The 19336-nt window shown below is 49.7% G+C and overlaps 1 long non-coding RNA gene across 2 annotated transcripts; it reads left to right on the top strand.

The window, feature by feature from the left end:
- The first annotated feature begins 6311 nt into the window (after positions 1–6311).
- Positions 6312–19118, top strand: LOC145512483 (uncharacterized). 2 transcript variants are annotated; one of them, XR_014058515.1, is made up of 4 exons: positions 6312–6391; positions 6519–7283; positions 7740–7878; positions 9502–19118. It is a non-coding gene; the product is annotated as an uncharacterized LOC145512483 (long non-coding RNA). The 2 variants fall into 2 exon arrangements; XR_014058516.1 differs by having other exon boundaries at positions 6312–7283; positions 14596–19118.
- Positions 19119–19336: the final 218 nt, after the last annotated feature.

Here is a 19336-nt window from a genome sequence, read left to right on the forward strand (position 1 = left end):
GCCCTGGGCTTGGGACCCGGGGGGCCCCCAGCTGGGTGCTGAAATGAGAGCAGGACCGGGGGTAGGAGGGCGCGTGTGCATACGGAGCCCTGCAGGACGGGAGCCCCTCGTGGAATCCCTTGTTCTCTGTCCCCGAGGCCAGGGATCGGCCGCTTCTCCCGGGAGGAGCTCTGTCAGATGCTGATGGTGGTCTATGAGCAGGCAGTGCCCAGTCCCCCTATTAGCAGAAACCTATCTCTATCTGAGGGGCTGTGTTCCAGCCCTGGACTGTGGAAGGGGGAGTGGAGAGGATGCGGTTTGGGCCGAGAAAACCTGGCCGTCTGTTGGTGGTGAATACAGTTTCTCACTGCCCACCGAAATGTCTTTATTTCACTTCTAGTTTGGAAGGATGTTTCCTGGTGTCCTAGAGTTCTAGGATGGCAGTTAGCTTTTTCAGCACATTAAATACAGCATTAATTACCTCTGTTCAGATAAACTGTATCTCCTCTGTGGCTCCTTTGAAAATGATATGTCTATTTCCCATGCTTTTAATGTTTTGCCTTTGGATTTTTCAGCAGGTTTTCACTGATGTGTTTCTGTGTATGTGTGTGTGTGTGTTGACATTTATTGAAGTATAATACCCAAAAAATTACACATGTTGAATGCACAGCTTGGTGAATTTTCACAAATTGAGCACTCACGTTTTCCAGTAACTTCTCTCCAAAGGTAATGACTTTGCTGACTTTAACAGCATGGGTTAAATTTGAGTGTTTTGGTTCTTTATCTCAGGGTGAATATTCTCTGCAGCCTCTTTGAGTGTGTGTGTGTGTGTGTGTGTGTGTGTGGCTTCTTCTGCTCAACCGAATATTTTAAGATTTGTCTAACACTCTGGGTTGGTGATTATATTCTTTGCAGCCAAGGATAGAGAAGCTTTATACAGTCAGCAAAAACAAGACCAGGAGCAGACTGTGGCTTAGATCATGAACTCCTTATTGCCAAATTCAGACTTAAATTGAAGAAAGTACGGAAAACCACTAGTCCATTCAGGTATGACCTAGATCAAATCCCTTATGAGTATACAGTGGAAGTGACAAATAGATTTAAGGGACTAGACCTGATAGACAGAGTGCCTGATGAACTATGGACAGAGGTTCGTGACATTGTATAGGAGACAGGGACCAAGCAAATCTCCATGGAAAAGAAATGCAAAAAAGCAAAATGGCTGTCTGAGGAGGCCTTACAGATAGCTGGGAAGAGAAGAGAAGCAAAAAGCAAAGGAGAGAAGGAAAGATATTCCCATCTCAATGCAGAGTTCCAAAGAATAGCAAGGAGAGATAAGAAAGCCTTCCTCAGCGATCAGTGCAAAGAAATGGAGGAAAACAACAGATTGGGAAAGACTAGAGATATCTTCAAGAAAATTAGAGATACCAAAGGAACATTTCATGCAAGGATAGGCTCGATAAAGGACAGAAATGGTATGGACCTAACAGAAGCAGAAGATATTAAGAAGAGGTGGCAAGAATACACAGAAGAACTGTACAAAAAAGAGCTTCACGACCCAGATAATCACGATGGTGTGATCACTCACCTAGAGCCAGACATCCTGGAATGTGAAGTCAAGTGGGCCTTAGAAAGCATCACTACGAACAAAGCTAGTGGAGGTGATGGAATTCCAGTTGAGCTATTTCAAATCCTCAAAGGTGATGCTGTGAAAGTGCTGCACTCGATATGCCAGCAAATCTGGAAAACTCAGCAGTGGCCACAGGACTGGAAAAGGTCAGTTTTCGTTCCAATCCCAAAGAAAGGCAATGCCAAAGAATGCTCAAACTACCGCACAATTGCACTCATCTCACATGCTAGTAAAGTAATGCTCAAAATTCTCCAAGCCAGGCTTCTGAAATACGGGAACCGTGAACTTCCAGATGTTCAAGCTGGTTTTAGAAAAGGCAGAGGAACCAGAGATCAAATTACCAATATCTGCTGGATCATTGAAAAAGCAAGAGAGTTCCAGAAAAACATCTACTTCTGCTTTATTGACTATGTCAAAGCATTTCATTGTGTGGATCACAATTAACTGTGGAAAATTCTGAAAGAGATGGGAATACCAGACCATCTGACCTGTCTCTTGAGAAACCTGTATGCAGGTCAGGAAGCAACAGTTAGAACTAGACATAGAACAACAGACTGGTTCCAAATAGGAAAAGGAGTACGTCAAGGCTGTATATTGTCATCCTGCTTATTTAACTTATATGCAGAGTACATCATGAGAAACGCTGGGCTGGAAGAAACACAAGCTGGAATCAAGATTACCGGGAGAAATATCAATAACCTCAGATATGCAGATGACACCACCCTTATGGCAGAGAGTGAAGAAGAACTAAAGAGCCTCTTGATGAAGGTGAAGGAAGAGAGTGAAAAAGTTGGCTTAAAGCTCAACGTTGAGAAAACTAAGATCATGGCATCTGGTCCCATCACTCCATGGGAAATAGATGGGGAAACAGTGGAAACAGTGTCAGACTTTATTTTTTTGGGCTCCAGAATCACTGCTGATGGTGACTGCAGCCATGAAATTAAAAGACGCTTACTCCTTGGAAGGAAGCTTATGGCCAACCTAGATAGCATATTTAAAAGCAGAGACATTACTTTGCCAACAAAAGTCCGTCTAGTCAAGGCTATGGTTTTTCCACTGGTCATGTATGGATGTGAGAGTTGGACGTTGAAGAAAGCTGAGCACAGAAGAATTGATGCTTTTGAACTGTGGTGTTGGAGAAGACTCTTGAGAGTCCCTTGGATTGCAAGGAGATCCAATCAATCCATCCTAAAAGAGATCAATCCTGGGTGTTCATTGGAAGGACTGATGTTGAAGCTGAAACTCCAATACTTTGGGCACCTCATGAGAAGGGTTGACTCTTTGGAAAAGACTCTAATGCTGGGTAGGATTGGGGGCAGGAGAAGAAGGGGACGACAGAGGATGAGATGGTTGGATGGCATCACCGACTCGATGGACATGGATTTGGGTAGACTCCGGGAGTTGGTGATGGACAGAGAGGCCTGCCCTGCTGTGGTTCATGGGGTCGCAAAGAGTCGGACACGACTGAGCGACTGAACTGAACTGAACTGGGTGCTGTGGAGTATTTTATTGTGTGAATCACCACCATGCGTACATCCCCCCTAGAGTAAAGAGGCATTTGCTTAGCTTCCAGTTTACGTTAGGATGGAAAGTGTTGCCTTGAATGTCTTAAATCATGTCCAGTGGTGAGCGTATATGTGCGCTTCTGTTGGAATAAAGCTCGGTGCATAATTGCCGTGTGTAGTGCTGTGCATCTACTCAGCTCCAGTAGGCCCTTCTGAATATGGTTCGAAGTGATGGTGTCAGTTCACACTGTGAGCGTTCTGGCTACCCCACATTCTCACCTGCCCCTCCGCTTTCCCACCCTCTTATTTTCGCCCCCCTGTGAGAGGTGGTGTTGCCTTTGTGGTTTTACTTTGCATGTCTCTGGTAACTAATGAACTTGTGAATTTTCCATCTGTCTTTAGCCATTTAGATATTTTATTTTTGTGAAATTTTTGAATCATTTTCTCATTTAAAAATTGGGTTAACTAACTTTATTATTATTATTTTTACTAAACAATGGGACGCTTTCTCTTTTTCTTATTATGCATGTGAGTTTCTTTTTGTCAGATGTGTTCATTGTGAATATTCCCAGTGTAGTGGAGATTTGGTTTTTGTTTTTGGCCACATGGCGTGTGGGGATCTTAGTTCCCCAACCAGAGATCCCAAGCTCTCCCCGCCGAAGTGGACGCACAGAGTCGTAACCACTGGGCCACCAGGGAAGTCTCCTCGTTCTCTTCTCTTATTGAAATACATCTGATGTGCAGTGTTATGTTAGTTTCAGGTCCACCTCATAAGGATTCTACATTTGCATATGTTATGAAATGATGCCCACAGTGAGTCTGCTAACCATCCATTTCCATACAGATTTATTACAACATTGCTGACCATATTCCTTATGCTGAAGTTACTTTCTTGTGACTTATTTGTAGCTGGAAGTTTGTCCCCTTCAGTGTTTTGCCCCTCCAACCCCCTTCCTTCCTGCAGCCACCCGTTCACTTTCTGCTTCTATGAGTCTCTCTCATACTGTTTACTTTGTTTTGCATTTTAGATTCCATATGTGAGATCAGACAGTAATTTGTTTTTCTCTGACTTATTTCACTTAGCATCGAGAGGGTAATGGCACCCACTCCAGGTCTCTTGCCTGGAGAATCCCGGGGACGTCGGAGCCTGGTGGGCTGCAGTCCATGGGGTCACACAGAGTCGGACACGACTGAAGCAACTTAGCAGCAGCAGCAGCAGCAGCAGCAGCAATGCCCTCTAGGTCCACAAATGTTGTTACAAATGCCAAGATTTTTATATCTATACGTATATATAAAAGATTATTACTCGGTAATAGAAAAAGTGAAAGAGCCTGTCTGTGCCCCTCCTGAGGGAATAACGTGAAGCTGACGGGAGAGTCTGTGCTTAGTCGCTGAGTTGTGTGCGACTCTTTGCAACTCCATGGACTATACAGTCCATGGAATTCTCCAGGCCAGAACACTGAAGTGCGTAGCTGTTCCCTTCTCCAGGGGATCTTCCCAATTCAGGGATCAAACCAGGTCTCCCTCATTCCAGGCTGATTCTTTATGAGCTGAGCCACCAGAGAAGCCCCAGTCACAGAAAACAAGAAATAAATAGGCAGGAAGGATTATTAGTCACAGAACACAAATGCCAGAGACCCGGACACACACCACGTCCCATTTGTCCGTTCATCTGCTGAAGGCTCAGCGAGGTGTTCTCACATCCTGACTATTGTAAATAAGGATGCGCTGAGCATTGCAATGCATATATCCTTGTGAATTAGTGTTTTTGTTTTCTTTGGGTAAATACCACAATGGACCTTGACTGGATCACATGGCAGCTCTATTTTTAATATTTTGAGGAACCTCCTAACTGTTTTCCACAATGGCTGCCCCAGTTTACTTTCCCACCAACAGTGCAAATTTCTGAGCACCATCATAGTGATTTGTGCTATGGTATGTTTTTGTGCCACTACCATACTGATCCAATAACTGTAGCTTTGTAGTATAGTTTGAAATCAGAGTGTATAACGCCCTCAGCATTATTCTTCTTTCTCAGTATTGTTCTTTGTTTTTTTTGGCGATTAGGGTTCTTTTGTGTTTCCATAGAAATATTAGAATTGTTCATCTCATTTGTGAAATATCCCATTGGTATTTCAATTGGGATTGTATTGAATCTGCAGATTGCCTTGGGTAATATAGTCATTTCAACAATATTAACTTTCCAGTCTATGAGCATAGAATATTCAGGAACGTCTCCAGGAATGCCAGCCCTCCACACTTCCCTCTGCTAAGCGCCCACCTGTCCACCTGTCTGCCTGGGGTCAGGGTCAGGTCAGGTTTTAGGGGAATGCACCATTCTAACTGTGATCGTTAACTTATGTGTCAACCTGCCTGGGCTAAGGAGCCTTGAGAGCTGGTAAAACAGTATTTCTGGGCGTGTCTGCGAAGGAGACTCTGGAAGAGATGAGCTGAGAGAAGGGATCCACCCTCACAATGTGGGCAGCTCCACCCCATCCCCCGGGGCCCCCACAGACCAAGAAGGGGCAGGGGGTGAATTCCCTGCCTCTTATGGAGCTGGGACATCCAGCATTTCCCACCCTCAGACTCAGAGCCCCTGATTCCTGCCTCCCCAGCCCCAGGCCGGGACTGACACCGCTGCCTGCCAGGTCTCAGCCTTCACAGCCACACTGGTGCTGTCACACACCCACACTGGGGCTGGCACACACCCACACTGGGGCTGGCACACACCCACACTGGGGCTGTCACACACCCACACTGGGGCTGTCACACACCCACACTGGCGCTGTCACACACCCACACTGGCGCTGTCACACACCCACACTGGGGCTGGCACACACCCACACTGGGGCTGTCACACACCCACACTAGGGCTGTCACACACCCACACTGACCCTGTCACCTGCTCTCCTGGGTCTGCAGCAGGTCCCAGAATGGACCCTCCCCCTCCTGAACCCCGAGAGTCTGTTCCTGTGATGGCCTCGTCTCACAAATCCCCTTACAACCGTGTGACGACCTGTCAGTCCTGTTGGTCCTGAATAATAAGTAAGAGCGGAAAAGAACAGAGACAGAGAGGGACACAGAGAGAGAGGCAGAGAGAAAACGAACCGGGGAGACTGAGCACAGGAACCAGAGGAAACAAAGGCGCAGACGCCCGCCCCAGGCAGGAAGCAGCTCTGTGCGGAACCGCCTCCAGTGTAAATGAGAAAGGTCAGCACTCAGAGTGAGCTGGGGGCTGGGCACCCTCCTCTGCGCCAGGACAGAAACCTCCCGGCTGGTGAGACACAGCCCGCCCTGAGGCCAGGGTGGGGGGGCAGGTGTCCACGGGGGTCTGTGGGCCCGTCACTCAGAGCTGGCCGACCTTGGGCAGGTTATCTAATGTTGCACTCCCTTGGTTCTTGCAGAAAAGCGGAGGAGAGAGTAGGACATTCTGTTGAGGGTTTGTTCGAGGGTTACATGTGCCAGTGTTTGCACAGAACTAAAATAGCCATCGTAGGAGCTGGCTGAATCTCGGGTGAACTATTAAATCTGCTTAAGATGTAGAAGGACACTTGAAAATGCCGGATGTGTGAGAGGCATGCAGGTTTCCTGTGTGTGCTCATTCACGTCCAACTCTGTGACCCCGTGGACTGTGTCCTCCAAGCTCCTCTGTCCCTGGAGTTTTCCAAGCAAGAATACCGGAGTGGGTTGCCATGCCCTCCTCCAGGGGATCTTTCCGGCCCAGGGATCCAACCGGAGTCTTTTGAGCCTCCTGCATTGGTAGGCTGGATTATTTATGTTTCTACTAAAAATAGGAAAAAACGCGAAAATTGCCAACTGAACTCTGGTGCCCCCTCGCGGCAGTGTGGGGTAACGTTCCGATTTGCTCTGAGTGGGAACCGCAGGGCTGACTGCACGATGAGCAGGACAGTGACCACGCGTGGGATCTGAGTTCTCCTGGCGTGGCGCTCCCGGCGACCCCGCTGGTCCGGCTCCGGGGCCGTGGTCGCGCGGACCGCAAGCGTTTGTTGAGACAGCGTGGAGGGGCCTTGTTTAGAAGCCCTGTAACTTCAGCAGTGACGCGAAGTCATCAAGTGGGCAACTGTGGGCGAACCTGACTCTGTGGGAATTGACGTTAGGAAAGAACACAGAGACCCGGGGAGGAAGGAGGGGAGCTGTTCCTGTAACACGTAAGTGAGGTCCCTCCACGTGTCAGTGATGGAGGTGGGGGTGGGGGTGGGGGTCAGGGAGCGAGGCATGAGGCCTCCCAGGCGTGAAATCAGAGAGCGCTGGGCGGACTGACATGGTCCACGGGGAACGTAAGACGAAGCTCTGACTCAGGCAGAGACGGGGGTCTGCTTTCTGCACACCCAAGGCCAGGTCACCCCTTACCCTGGCGAAAGACACCTCACTACCATTCTCACTGTCGGAATGTGTGTTTCAGCTGTGTAATTATTGCAGCCAATAGACCCCCAAAGTCTAAGTCCTCTTGGTAGGAATTAGTTCCTCCCCCAATAAACAGGTGAAGCTGATTCCAGCTCAGCTCGGATGTGATTCAAAACACTGTGTATTTTTAAAATGTGAGGGATAGTGAGGGAGCCATGAGGAGACGCCTAGCTGTTGAAAAGGTATTTTGCAACTCACAGTTCCCAGGAGGAGGGGGCATGGATGCCACCCTCCAGGGCCACATGAGGAAGCTCCAGAGACCGAAAGGAGATGTAGTGAGAGGGGAACGTGGGCAAGAGGCTTTACTGTGGTTGCCACAAGAAGGAATGGACAAAAAAGGTAAGCAGCTTGGGAATGGCTGGTTTAATGATTTCAGCCGGTTGTGGGGTGGAGGAGGTGTCCCTCGTTGGCCTGTACCTGGCCCCGGAGCGTCAAGGGCAGGTGGATTGTGGCCAAGACTGTGGAGGCCCGAAAAAGAGGTGATGGGGTTGTGGACTCTGGATTGACTCGTTTGTGTTTGATAATTGCTTGACTCAGTGGTAGAAAATCCCTCTGCCAACGCAGGAGACTCGGGTTCAATTCTTGGGCTGGCCAGGTCCCCTGGAGAAGGAAGTGTCAAGCCACTCCAGTACTCTTTCCTGGAAAATCCCATGGACAGGGGAACCTGGTGGGCTACAGCCCATGGAGCTGCAAAAGGGTCTAATACGACTTTGCAACTAAACGACAACAGTTTGATAAGAGCACCAGGAAGAGGATTCCTGCTAAGAAGTGGGTAGGGGGATGGGGGCGGGGGAGGAAGAGGGAGGCAGGAGGCCAGAGCAAGTGACTCAGATATATTATTGGCTTATCTAGGAAACGGTGGGTCCAGTTTGAACTCTAAAATTAAAGGTCCAGTTATTTTGCAGGCAAAATGAGTTTATTTAGGAACGGCAGAGGAATTGCAATTCAGGACATTCAAACTGTGGCAAACCAGCGTCAAGTCCAGAGTGCAATGGAGAGGAATGTTAGTTGATATAGAAAAAGTGAGGATGCTTGAAGGGATGCGCTTTAAATGCAAACCTGTTAGAGAAAAGCAAGGTATGCAGGTGGTGATGATTTCTCATTGGCTGGAATGTGACTGTTTCTGATTGGCTCAAATTTCAGTGTTTCTGATTGGCTCATCTGTGGCTGTTTCTCACTGACTGGACTGTGGCTGTTTCTCATTGGCTACAATTTGGCTGTTTCTGACTGGCTCATCTGTGGCTGTTTCTGACTGGTTAAAACTTTGCTGTTTCTGATTGTTCGACTGTGGCACTTTCTCATTGGCTGGGTTGTGGCTCTTTCTCATTGGCTAAAATTTCGCTGTTTCTTATTGATTCATCTGTGGATGTTTTTCATTGGCTGGACTATGGCCATTTCTTATTGGCTAAAATTTCACTGTTTCTGATTGGTTGGTCTGTGGCTGCATCTCACTGGCTGACCTGTGGCTGTTTCTCATTGGCCACAATTTCCCTGCTTCTGATTGGCTCATTTGTGGCTGTTTCTCATTAACTGGCCTGTCGCTATTTCTCATTGGCTGAATTTTCACTGTTACTCATTGGGTCATCTTTGGCTCTTTCTCACTGGCTAAAATTTCACTGTTTCTGATTGGCTGATCTATGGCTGTATCTCACTGGCTGACCTGTGGCTGATTCTCATTGGCCAAAATTTCTCTGCTTCTGATTGGCTCATTTGTGGTTATGTCGCATTGACTGGCCTGTTGCTATTTCTCATTGGCTGAATTTTCACTGTTACTCATTGGCTCATCTGAGGCTGTTTCTCCCTGGATAAAATTTTACTGTTTCTGACTGGATAAAATTTCACTGCTTCTGATTGGCTCATCTGTGGCTATTTCTTATCAGCTGAATTTTGACTGTTTCCAAATCGGGAAAGGAGTACATCAAGGCTGTAGATTGTCACCTTACTTATTTAACTTATATGCAGAATACATCATGCAAAATGCTGGGCTGGATGAAGCACAAGCTGGAATCAAGATTGCTGGGAGAAATATCAATAACCTCAGATATGTAGATGCCACCATCCTTATGGCAGAAAGCGAAGAAGAACTAAAGAGCCTCTTGATGAAAGTGAAAGAAAAAATTGGCTTAAAACTCAACATTCAAAAAACTAAGATGATGGCATCTGGTCCCATCACTTCATGGGAAATAGATACGGAAACAATGGAAACAGTGAGAGACTCTATTTTGGGGGGGCTCCAAAATCACTGCAGATGGTGATTGCAGCCATGATATTAAAAGACGTTTGCTCCTTGGAAGAAAAGCTATGAAACCTAGACAGCATATTAAAAAGCAGAGAAATTACTTTACCAACAAAGGTCCATCTAGACAAAAGTATGGCTTTTCCAGTAGTCATGTATAGATGTGAGAGTTGGACTATAAAGAAAGCTGAATCCTGAAGAATTGATGATTTTGAAGTGTGGTGTTGGAGAAGACTCTTGAGAGTCCCTTGGACTGCAAGGAAATCCAACCAGTCCATCCTAAAGGAGATCAGTCCTGAATATTATTGGAAGGACTGATGCTGAAGCTGAAACTCCAATACTTTGGCCACCTGATGTGAAGAACTGACTCATTTAAAAAGACCGTGATGCTGGGAAAGACTGAAGGCAGGAGAAGGTAACGATGGAGGATGAGATGGTTGGATGGCATCACCGACTGGCTGGACATGAGTTTTGAGCAAGCTCTGGGAGTTGGCGATGGACAGGGAGGCCTGATGTGCTGCAGTCCATGGGGTCACAAAGAGTCAGCTGGACTGAGCAACTGAACTGAACTGAACGGATCTGTGGCTATTTCTCATGTGGGACATTCACCATGTCTCATTGGCTGAAATTCCCTGTTTCTCATTGGCTGGGCTGTGGCTGTTTCCTATTGGCTGGACTGCTTCTCATTGGCCCAGCTGGCCTAGTTTTCATTGGCTGCGTTGTGACTACATCTCATTGGTGGCTGTTGCTGGGCGAGAAGAAAAAATCGTCACCCTTCTGCTAGGTGGTAAAGTAACCATCCTTCTACCCGGGAATGCAAGGTAAGCTGTAGCAGAGGCCAAGGTTGAAAGAGCTCCGCCTCAGGGCTTCCCAACTCCGTTTTCAATTCATTTTTACTGTACATGTATCGCGCATGTTAAAGCATCAACTTTACAGTAGCCTGAAGCAGGGCTAATACAAGAGGTGCAGGGAGCTCTACTCCATTGTCATCCTGATAGCCAGGCACCACACTCAGTGTGTGCTGCCGAGGTCGCCCAGGGCATCCATACCCACCAGCAGAAGGACCAACCATGAGGATCTTGTGAGGGAGGGTTGGGGCCAAGCCTGGAAGCAGCTCCGTGCATCCTGCTCACTGTGAACGTCATCCCAGGACACAGAGAACTGCAAAGAGACTGAGAGACCATCTCTCTGGGAGCCTAGAAAGGGAGGACACGGTGCTGGTGGGCAGCCGCAGTCCCGTCACACAGGGGCCGCCTGTCCCTATGGGCACCTGCAGGTCACACGGAGGGGGTGTTTCTAGCCTCCACTGCTTCCTACCTGACCTCCTCTTACATAGAGGCTCTAGGGACAAAGGAAGTAGACTCTCAAGAATTCATTATTTCACAAGCTATTGGAAACAGAAGGAAACATCCCTGCAAGGAGATGCATAGAATTGAGAGTGAGGCATTCAAGCTCAGAGGAGCCCATGAATGGAGGTGGTGCTGTGAATGGACACCCACTCAGGTAGACAGGTGCTGTGTTACCTTAGCTGCTATGTTAGCTTAGGTGCAAAATGGGTCTTTACCGCTGTGACTGCGTTAAGGCTCTTGGGAAGGGGAGATGACCTTGGATATTCTAGGTTGACCCAATGTAATCACCAGGATTCTTGTAAGAGAGAAGCAGGAGGGTCAGAAAGTTTGGAGATGAGACGTGACCACAGAAGCAGGAGTCCTGATCAGAGGGAGGATCTGAAGATGGAGGAAGAGGCCATGAGCCAAGGAGTGCGGACGGCCCCCAGATGCTGCAAAAGGTAAAGGAATGGAGCCTCCCCTGGAGCCTCCAGAAGGAACACAGCCCTGGCCACCCCGGATTTCAGCCCCGTGTAACTGATCTCAGACTTCTGACATCCTGAACTGTAGGGTAATAAGCTGCATTGTTTGGTGCCGCTACATGAGTGGTGATTTGTTACAGCAGCAGTTGTATTCTTGTTGGGATGAATGGCCTCCAATCCCAAATCTGAAGGGCGTTAGCCCGGTGAGGGGTGTAGGTCAGATCAAGGACAGTGTCCTACAGCTGCTGGGCCCTCTCTTGTTTGGAGAATGCGTGGCATCCAGTGGGGATGAACTGGGGTGGGGTGGGGGGTGGGGGCCTGCTTGTTCCTCTGGGTGGACCTAAAGCCTCAGGGACCCTCCCTGTGCAGTCATGGCCTCATCAACTCCCTCGGCCAGTCCACCGTGTCCACGCGTGTGAGTGTCTGCAAGAGTGTATATGTTTGTACAGTGTGTGCATATATGTCTGTGTGTGTATACATGCATTCAGGGGGTATGTATGCATGTATACACTTTACACTGTGCAGGTGTGTTTGGGTACATATGGGTGCATTTGTGCATTCATGGCTGTGTGCTTGTAAAGGGATGAGAGCAGCTCTGCGCCTTCACCCAGACACAAGTCCCCTCAGACACACTATTGGAACAGAAAACACTAATTGTCTTGTTTCCCATGCTAAGTTTTGGGGGATGGTGGAGGCACAGACTGGGACCTAGAAACTGTGTACCCAGCACCACATGCAGGGTTGATGCACTTGGGCCTGTGAGAACATCAATTTATGAACAAGGTGAATCGTGATCCAGAAAACTGGGTATCAGCTGTTAGCTGCATGAGCGTAGCCCAGATTCAAGATCACCAACCGAACTCTAGGAAGGTTTGTAGTCAGCTCAGAAGACAATGAAAACTTATCTCTGGGGGCAGTGGAGGATTCACAGAACACGTCTGGAATCAGCTGAGCAACTGTAGGAACATAACTGGGTCTCTGGAAACAGCCAAACAGAAAAGCTAAGTCTCCAGAAACAAATGCTACACCTTCTCTCCAAGGAGCTCGTTGACTGGGGGAGGGACCACATGGATACTGACTCTCCTAGAAGTTGATTGCGGGTCTCAGGACTCTAGTTCTTGCCTGCAGCAGAACTGACTACATGACTTTCCAGAAAGGAATGATTCCACAGGGAAACCCTCTCAATGTCCACTGTAGGCTTTTGCAGGAGCGACTTCCCTTCTAGGCTGCTCAGGCATAACCATCAGCGGTCCCTTCTCTTGAGCTCCCAGCACCCCCATCCCTCTGTCAGCGCGGAGCCGGGCCCGCTGTGGACACTGACCGCAAGGGGGCGGTGCGGAGCGGCGGCCAAACCCACTGAGTGTGGGGTCCAGTCTGTCTGCTCTGGGCTTGTTCCTCCCTTCCAATCCCTGTGCCTTTGGAGAAGAATCTGTAAGCTCATTTCTGCACAGGAAAAGGGGCGGAGGCTCTGAGAAGGTCCGGGAAGCGTCACCCACGATGGGCCATCCTGGCATTACTGCCATCAGGTGCCTGGTGGGGGGCATCTAGCCAGGTAGGTGCTGTTCCTGGGGTCCTTATGGGTGTCAGGGGCACCCCGGTGCCCTGTGCCTGCCAGCCCCCTGCAGTGCTGTCACAGTCCCTGAGCCAAGCCCGGGAGAGGACTGTGCCCTGATGCCAGCACAGACACTCCAGACCCCCCTCCAGGCTGGGAACAGCTACTCACCAGCCGAGGAATAGCCCTGAGTGGTGGGGTAGCTGATGCCTCCAGGGGGTCCTGTGATGGTGGGGGACAGAGAAGGACTGGTGCTGTATGGGGGCTGCCCAGGGTCTGTCCCACTCAGCCTGGCCCCTCACCATCCTCAGCATCTGACCACGGGCCATGCACAGCCTTCACTCAACCCCGGACAACACCCCGAGATTCCTGAGAAAAGGGTGCCAGGGGCGGGTAAGGCGGAGACCCCTGCTCCATCGTGCTTGGGTAACGCCCTCTGCACCTCTTGGAGCTGTGCCCCCATCACTGCCCAGACTCTTCATGGTGACCTCCTCTGGGGAGGGCTCAGAGTGTGGTGAAGGGACCCCGACTCTAGGACACGCTGGGGGCTGACCACACACGGGACACGGACGGCCTCACCCCAAAGGTGCCCCAAAGCACCATCCAGCCCTGGTCAGGGGTGCCCTGGACCTTGTGACTTGCCCGGTGAAGGGTGGACCTCACCACAGGGGGCACTCAACCTGGAGGAGCCACACATTCTGACCCTTGTCTGCGGGACAAGCCACAGGTTCCCCTGAAGGGGTCTGTCTCACCCATCTCCGGAAGCCCACTCCCCAGCAGCCCAGCAGGGTCGGCTCTCTGTGCCCCCCACCACCGATGCTGGGGCTCAGTGTCCAGGCCCCCGTGATGTCCTTTGAGACCAGGCTTCAGGGACCTGAGCCAGGCGTGGAGGTGGAGGCTGCTTGTGATTGCATTGCGTGGACTTCTCACTACAGCAGCTTCTCTTGTTGTGGAGCACAAGCTTTAGGGCGCGTGGGCTCATTAGCTGTGGCGCACAGGCTTTATTTGCTCCGTGGCATGTAGAATGTCCCCCGGGACCAGGGATCGAACCCATGTCCCTGCACTGGCAGGCGGATTCTTATCCACAGGACCAGCAGGAAGTCCAAGGAATTGTCTTCTGATGGCAGTACTATGTGGTCAGTCTGATCCTCATATCCTGCATTATTGAGCTTGCCTCCCTCCTGAACAATTCTGGCGCCTTCTCTGGGTGGCCCCCATACCCCCCAACCTGTATCTGGACACCCTACCTCTTTCACCCACCAGGACCTAACCCCAGGGAGGCAGGGTCTGCGGCTGCTGTCCGCGGTGCTGACCGGGATTCAACGGTTGAGTCTGGTTTCAGCACCATGGTCACAGTCTATGAAGGCAAGGCAGCCTGCACCATTTCCTGCTGTCTTGGTTGGCCAGTGTTCATCAGCTGAGCCCCATCTGTGGTCCTCTTGTGTGGTCTCCACGCAGGAGTCAAGCAAAGCATTCACCCAAGGCGTGCGGGTAAACTGGACAAACACCAGGAGGGCAGTAGCAGTTGACAGTGACTCAAATTCCGTTCAAGATCCATGCACAACGAAGAGCAATACCGCGCAGAAAGTTATGGTGCCGGCGCCGCGCTCAGCGTCACCACCGCTGGAGCAGCCAGGGGGTCATATGATGTTCGTTCTCCTCTACCCCCTCAGAACTGTCTTCTACCAGACGAGGGTCAGCATACTAGATATTTAGGTGTGGCCCAAAGATAACAGACTGGGCTCGCAAAAAACAGGTTTCAAAACCTAGATCTGCCTCTCGCTAGCTCTGTGTCCTGGGGAGTGTCATTATGCCGCCCTGAGGCTCACTTTGCTTTTCTGTGAAATGGCAATAACAATGGTGTCTGCTTCGTGGGAAGCAGATGGTCAGAGACTTCTGTTTCTCACAGGAGGCGAGCAATTTAGCTAAGAGGCAGAATCTGGAGGCAGGCATCCTGGGATTGTATCAGAGTTCTGACTGATGCTGAAGCTCCAATACTTTGACCACCTGATGTGAACAGCTGACTCACTGGAAAAGACCCCGATGCTGGGAAAGATTGAAGGCAGTAGGAGAATGGGGTGGCAGAGGATGAGATGGTTGAATGGCATCACCGTCTTGATGGACACGAGTTTCAGTAAACTCTAGGAGTAGTGAAGGACAGGGAAGCCTGGCATGCTGAAGTCCATGGGGTCACAAAGAGTCAGAAACGACTTAGCGACTCAACAACAACTGCCTTTTATTAAGTTTGTGACTTAGACAAAGTCACCCTCATGCCACTACTTTGTCACCCATCAAATGAGGATAATGCCAGGATCCGCTCTGTAGGGTTTTCTTGAGAAACTAAATGCTTTACATGTGATGCGTGCAGTAAAATGTCTGGCAAACACTTAGCATGCATTCAAGAAAGTGGGCTGTTATTACTGCTGTTACCATTACCATCAACACAAAGCACCTAGACACAGTCTGATAAACTGCTTCTGTTTGGTAATGAGTACTGCTTTTATGAATTATTCTTAGCGTTTCTCTGAGGGTCCTTAGACCTCTGACACAGGTGAAGAAACTAAAGGTACAAGCTGAATGGTGATTTGACTAGGACACTGGAGCTCCGATCAAGGCCGTCTGACAACAATGCGTGGTCCCACCTGCCAGCCTTTAGCAGCAAGGTAGGAGGAACCTTAGGAATCTCCCGTCCCCAGATGGAACACCAAGGCTCCTGGTATTTTGGCCAGAGGTTTGCACAAATTATCTCTCGGCCCTTCTCTATTTCCTCACCTTTGCCAATTGTGCCCGGATACTCCCTTCCTTCATGGAACCTGCAATGGATCCCAGGAGCTTTTCCTACTGGCGTTGCATCCAGGAGGTGGGACTGGAGACGGTCATTTGGAAATATTGTTGGTTATCCAAAGCACAGGGAGGAGGAGCTCTGGCATTCAGTGGGTGGAGCCCTAGGGCTGAGCTGAGCATCCCACAGTGCACAGGACCCTACACCCCACAAAGAATGACCGGGCCCCAAATGCCAATAGATCTGGGTGCAGAAACGCTGGTCTACGTGTTTGGAAGAGACCAACACAAAACTGGGAGTTGTATACCCCACACCAGTTTCAAGAGAATTGGATTGGATGAGGTCATCAAAACCTTATTTGTTAGGGTTATTTTTCCTTTCTCCCTTTTCAGGGACGGGGGATTCCCAGGCGGCCCAGTGATTAGGGCTCTGCCCTGTCCCCGGTTGGGGAACTAAGATCTCACAATCTGTGTGGTGCGGTTCCCCCACCACCACTCCAAAATCCTTTCTGTCTTTATAAGGAGGGAGTATCGTTTATGTAACTGAAAAGTACATTTACAAAAAGAAACAAAAATGGCAGTGGGTGTATCCAAACCAAAGAAACAAAACTGCTTCTGAACTGGGGGAGGGGTGTGGGGGGGATTGCAGGTGGCCCTGAGAGCCGCGCAGCTGGAAGGAGGGGGAGCTCCAGAGGCTGGCCGCAGACCTAGGGCTCTGCCTGTGGACGGTGGATGGATCCTGTCTCTCTCTCCCGCCTCTCTCCGGATTCCTCTCTCTTTCCTCTCAGCCTCACCTGGTCTGTTCCTACCCTCCCTGGCTCCGTCCCTTCCCGCTCTGCCTCTAGAAGGAGACTCTTTCAAAGTCCTTTTGGTTCTTAGAAATACTTCTCGATGGCAAAACCCGAACCCTGGGTCACTCCCCCGACCATCAGCATCCTCTGCTGGCATCCCTGAGCAGCAGGGGAAATTCCACACTTCCGGTGTAGGTCACCACACTTCCGGCCCCTGACTCTCCCTGGCCCTTGGTAGGGGCCCTGCCATGCTGACTCAGTTTCCTCATCCGTTGAATGGACCTAATGCACAGCACCTGCCTCTTAGGTTGATACAAGGCCTAACTGAGAGAACGTGGGAGCAGGGCTTGGGACAGAGCCTGCACACAGCAAGGTGTTCCGTAGATGTTGTCCTGCAGTTCGAGCCCTGGGTCAGAAAGATCCCCTGGTGGAGGAGCTTGGCGGGCTATGGTCCACGGCGCGCAAAGAGTCGGGTACGACTGAGCGACTGACACATTCAGATCTGAACCAGCTTCCCTTCCCTTCCCAGCACAGCTGAACCTCCTCGCCCAGGCCAGGGCCAGCAGGGTAGAGCCCCACAAGCACCCCCGCCTAGTAGTCAGACTGCAGCCGCCCGTCCGCCCGCCATCCTGCTTTCCAAGCGGAGCCCCCGCTGCGGAGCTAAACCCTCCTCAGGTGCTCTAGACCGGGGCTACGTGATACCTGGACCACTGGCTCAGTGGCGATTTCCTTGTAGAATCAATATGAAATACCATTAAAATTTTAGTTCCCGCCCCACTAGCTACTTTCCAAGTGCCGACAGCCACATGTGACTACTCTACCGGACATGCCCACCACTCCGGAAGATTCTGTTGGACAGATCCTTTTTCCCCCTGTGGCTGGGGGTCCCGTCCATCATAGAACCTTCCTCTCCTGTATGTTCCGTCTCTCCTTCTCAGTCAGGGTCAGCCTGCCTGAGTTCAAATCCCACACACACAGCTTTACAGCTGCACGAACTAAGATTCCTAAAGACCCAACAACAAACAAAGCAGAAAACCCTTTCTGTGCCTCAGATTCTTATTTTGTAAAATGGGAATAGTAATACCACCCGCCTCTCTTGCCCACAGAGTTATTCCGAAGATTAAGGTTACATAAGCAAAGAGCTTAGAACCGATCCTAAACAATTCCGACCTTCCATGAGCGTTAGCTGCTATTCTTCTCGTTGTTATGTAGTTTCTTCGAGATGCTGAAGTAAGTTCATAGCCCCCTTTAAAGTCTGCATGAATGAGTTCCAAAGGAAACTGCCAAGTGGGAAAGAAGTGCGAGCCCAAAGTCACCCAGGGAAAGTTCTTTTGTGTGTGTTTAACATCTATTTCTTTGGCTGCACAGCATCTTAGTTGTGGCACGTGCAATCTAGTTCCCTGACCAGGAATTGAACCGGGGCCCCGGCATTGGGAACGTGGAGTCTTAGCCCCTGGACCACCAGGGAAGCCCCTCCTTTGTGTATTTAAAGTGAGCACCACGTTGCTCAGCTGTTCCCAACCAGGGCCTTTATGCCCCTTCCAGGGGGGCCATTCGGAAACAGTGAGGAATCTAAATCACGGGGAGGGTGAGCTACTAGCATCAGTGGGCGGAGCCCTGGAACCCTACCAAGCATCCCTCAGGGCACAGGCCGCCCCCACCACAAGGAACGACCCAGCCCCAAATGTCAGTAGCTCCCAGAGCTGAACCACGGGGCTCCGAGTAAGAGCTCAGCCCAGTGAATGGTGCATTGGTGGTGTTCAGTCGCTCAGTCGTGCGCGACTCTGTGCAACCCCATGGACTGTGGCCCCCAGGCCACAAGATCAGAGATCCTGCGGGCCCCATCTCCGACCCAGCACAGTCAGATAAAGCCAATCAGTGATTTCTTAAGTTAAAAAAATGAATACATAATCTCCAGCAAAGCATCCCGAACTGATACACATGGAGAATTAGTGACGCCCACAGATTCACTTAACCACTCCATATCATCACGGCTACGATTTCCTTTTTTGTGTGGTTAGATGTACTGGATGTACTCTCTTCACAAGACTCGAAATGTGATCCAGTGTTACTGGGTATCACCACCCTGCTCCATGCTCAATGCCCAGAGCTGGTTCAGCTGTATAACCACAAGTTTGTGCCCTTTGGACCAAGTATCCCCCCTCCCCCTCACACCAACACTAGTAACCATTCTACCTTCCTTGTGTCTCATTTTGACGTTTCAATCATGGGCATTTGATTACCGAGTCAATGAATAAAGTGATCAATATTCCATTTAATCTCAAGTCCATTTAGTAAATTGTACACTTGAATATTTCCGTTTCCTCTTCATTTTATGCATGTTGGTATCAAGTGTTTCATAATGTTCTGTCACCAAATAAATCGTGTAGGATTTGTGCTGCTGCCTTCAATTTCGTTCATGATATAAAAAATCTGGTTTCTCTCTTTTCACCTGGGTTGTGGTGGTTAGAATTTATGACTATTGTCAAGAATGAGTGTGCTTTTTGCCTTGACTGATTTTCTCTACTTCTTGATTGTCTTCATTATTAGCTACCCTTGTCCTTATTCTTCCTACCTTCTACCTTCAAGTGAAATAATTTGCTATCTCTTCCTATATTCTTGGTGTG

This window comes from Giraffa tippelskirchi, chromosome 7 (genome assembly GCF_054371585.1).
Source record: "Giraffa tippelskirchi isolate mGirTip1 chromosome 7, T2T-mGirTip1v1.2.pri, whole genome shotgun sequence".
Lineage (NCBI taxonomy): Eukaryota > Metazoa > Chordata > Mammalia > Artiodactyla > Giraffidae > Giraffa > Giraffa tippelskirchi.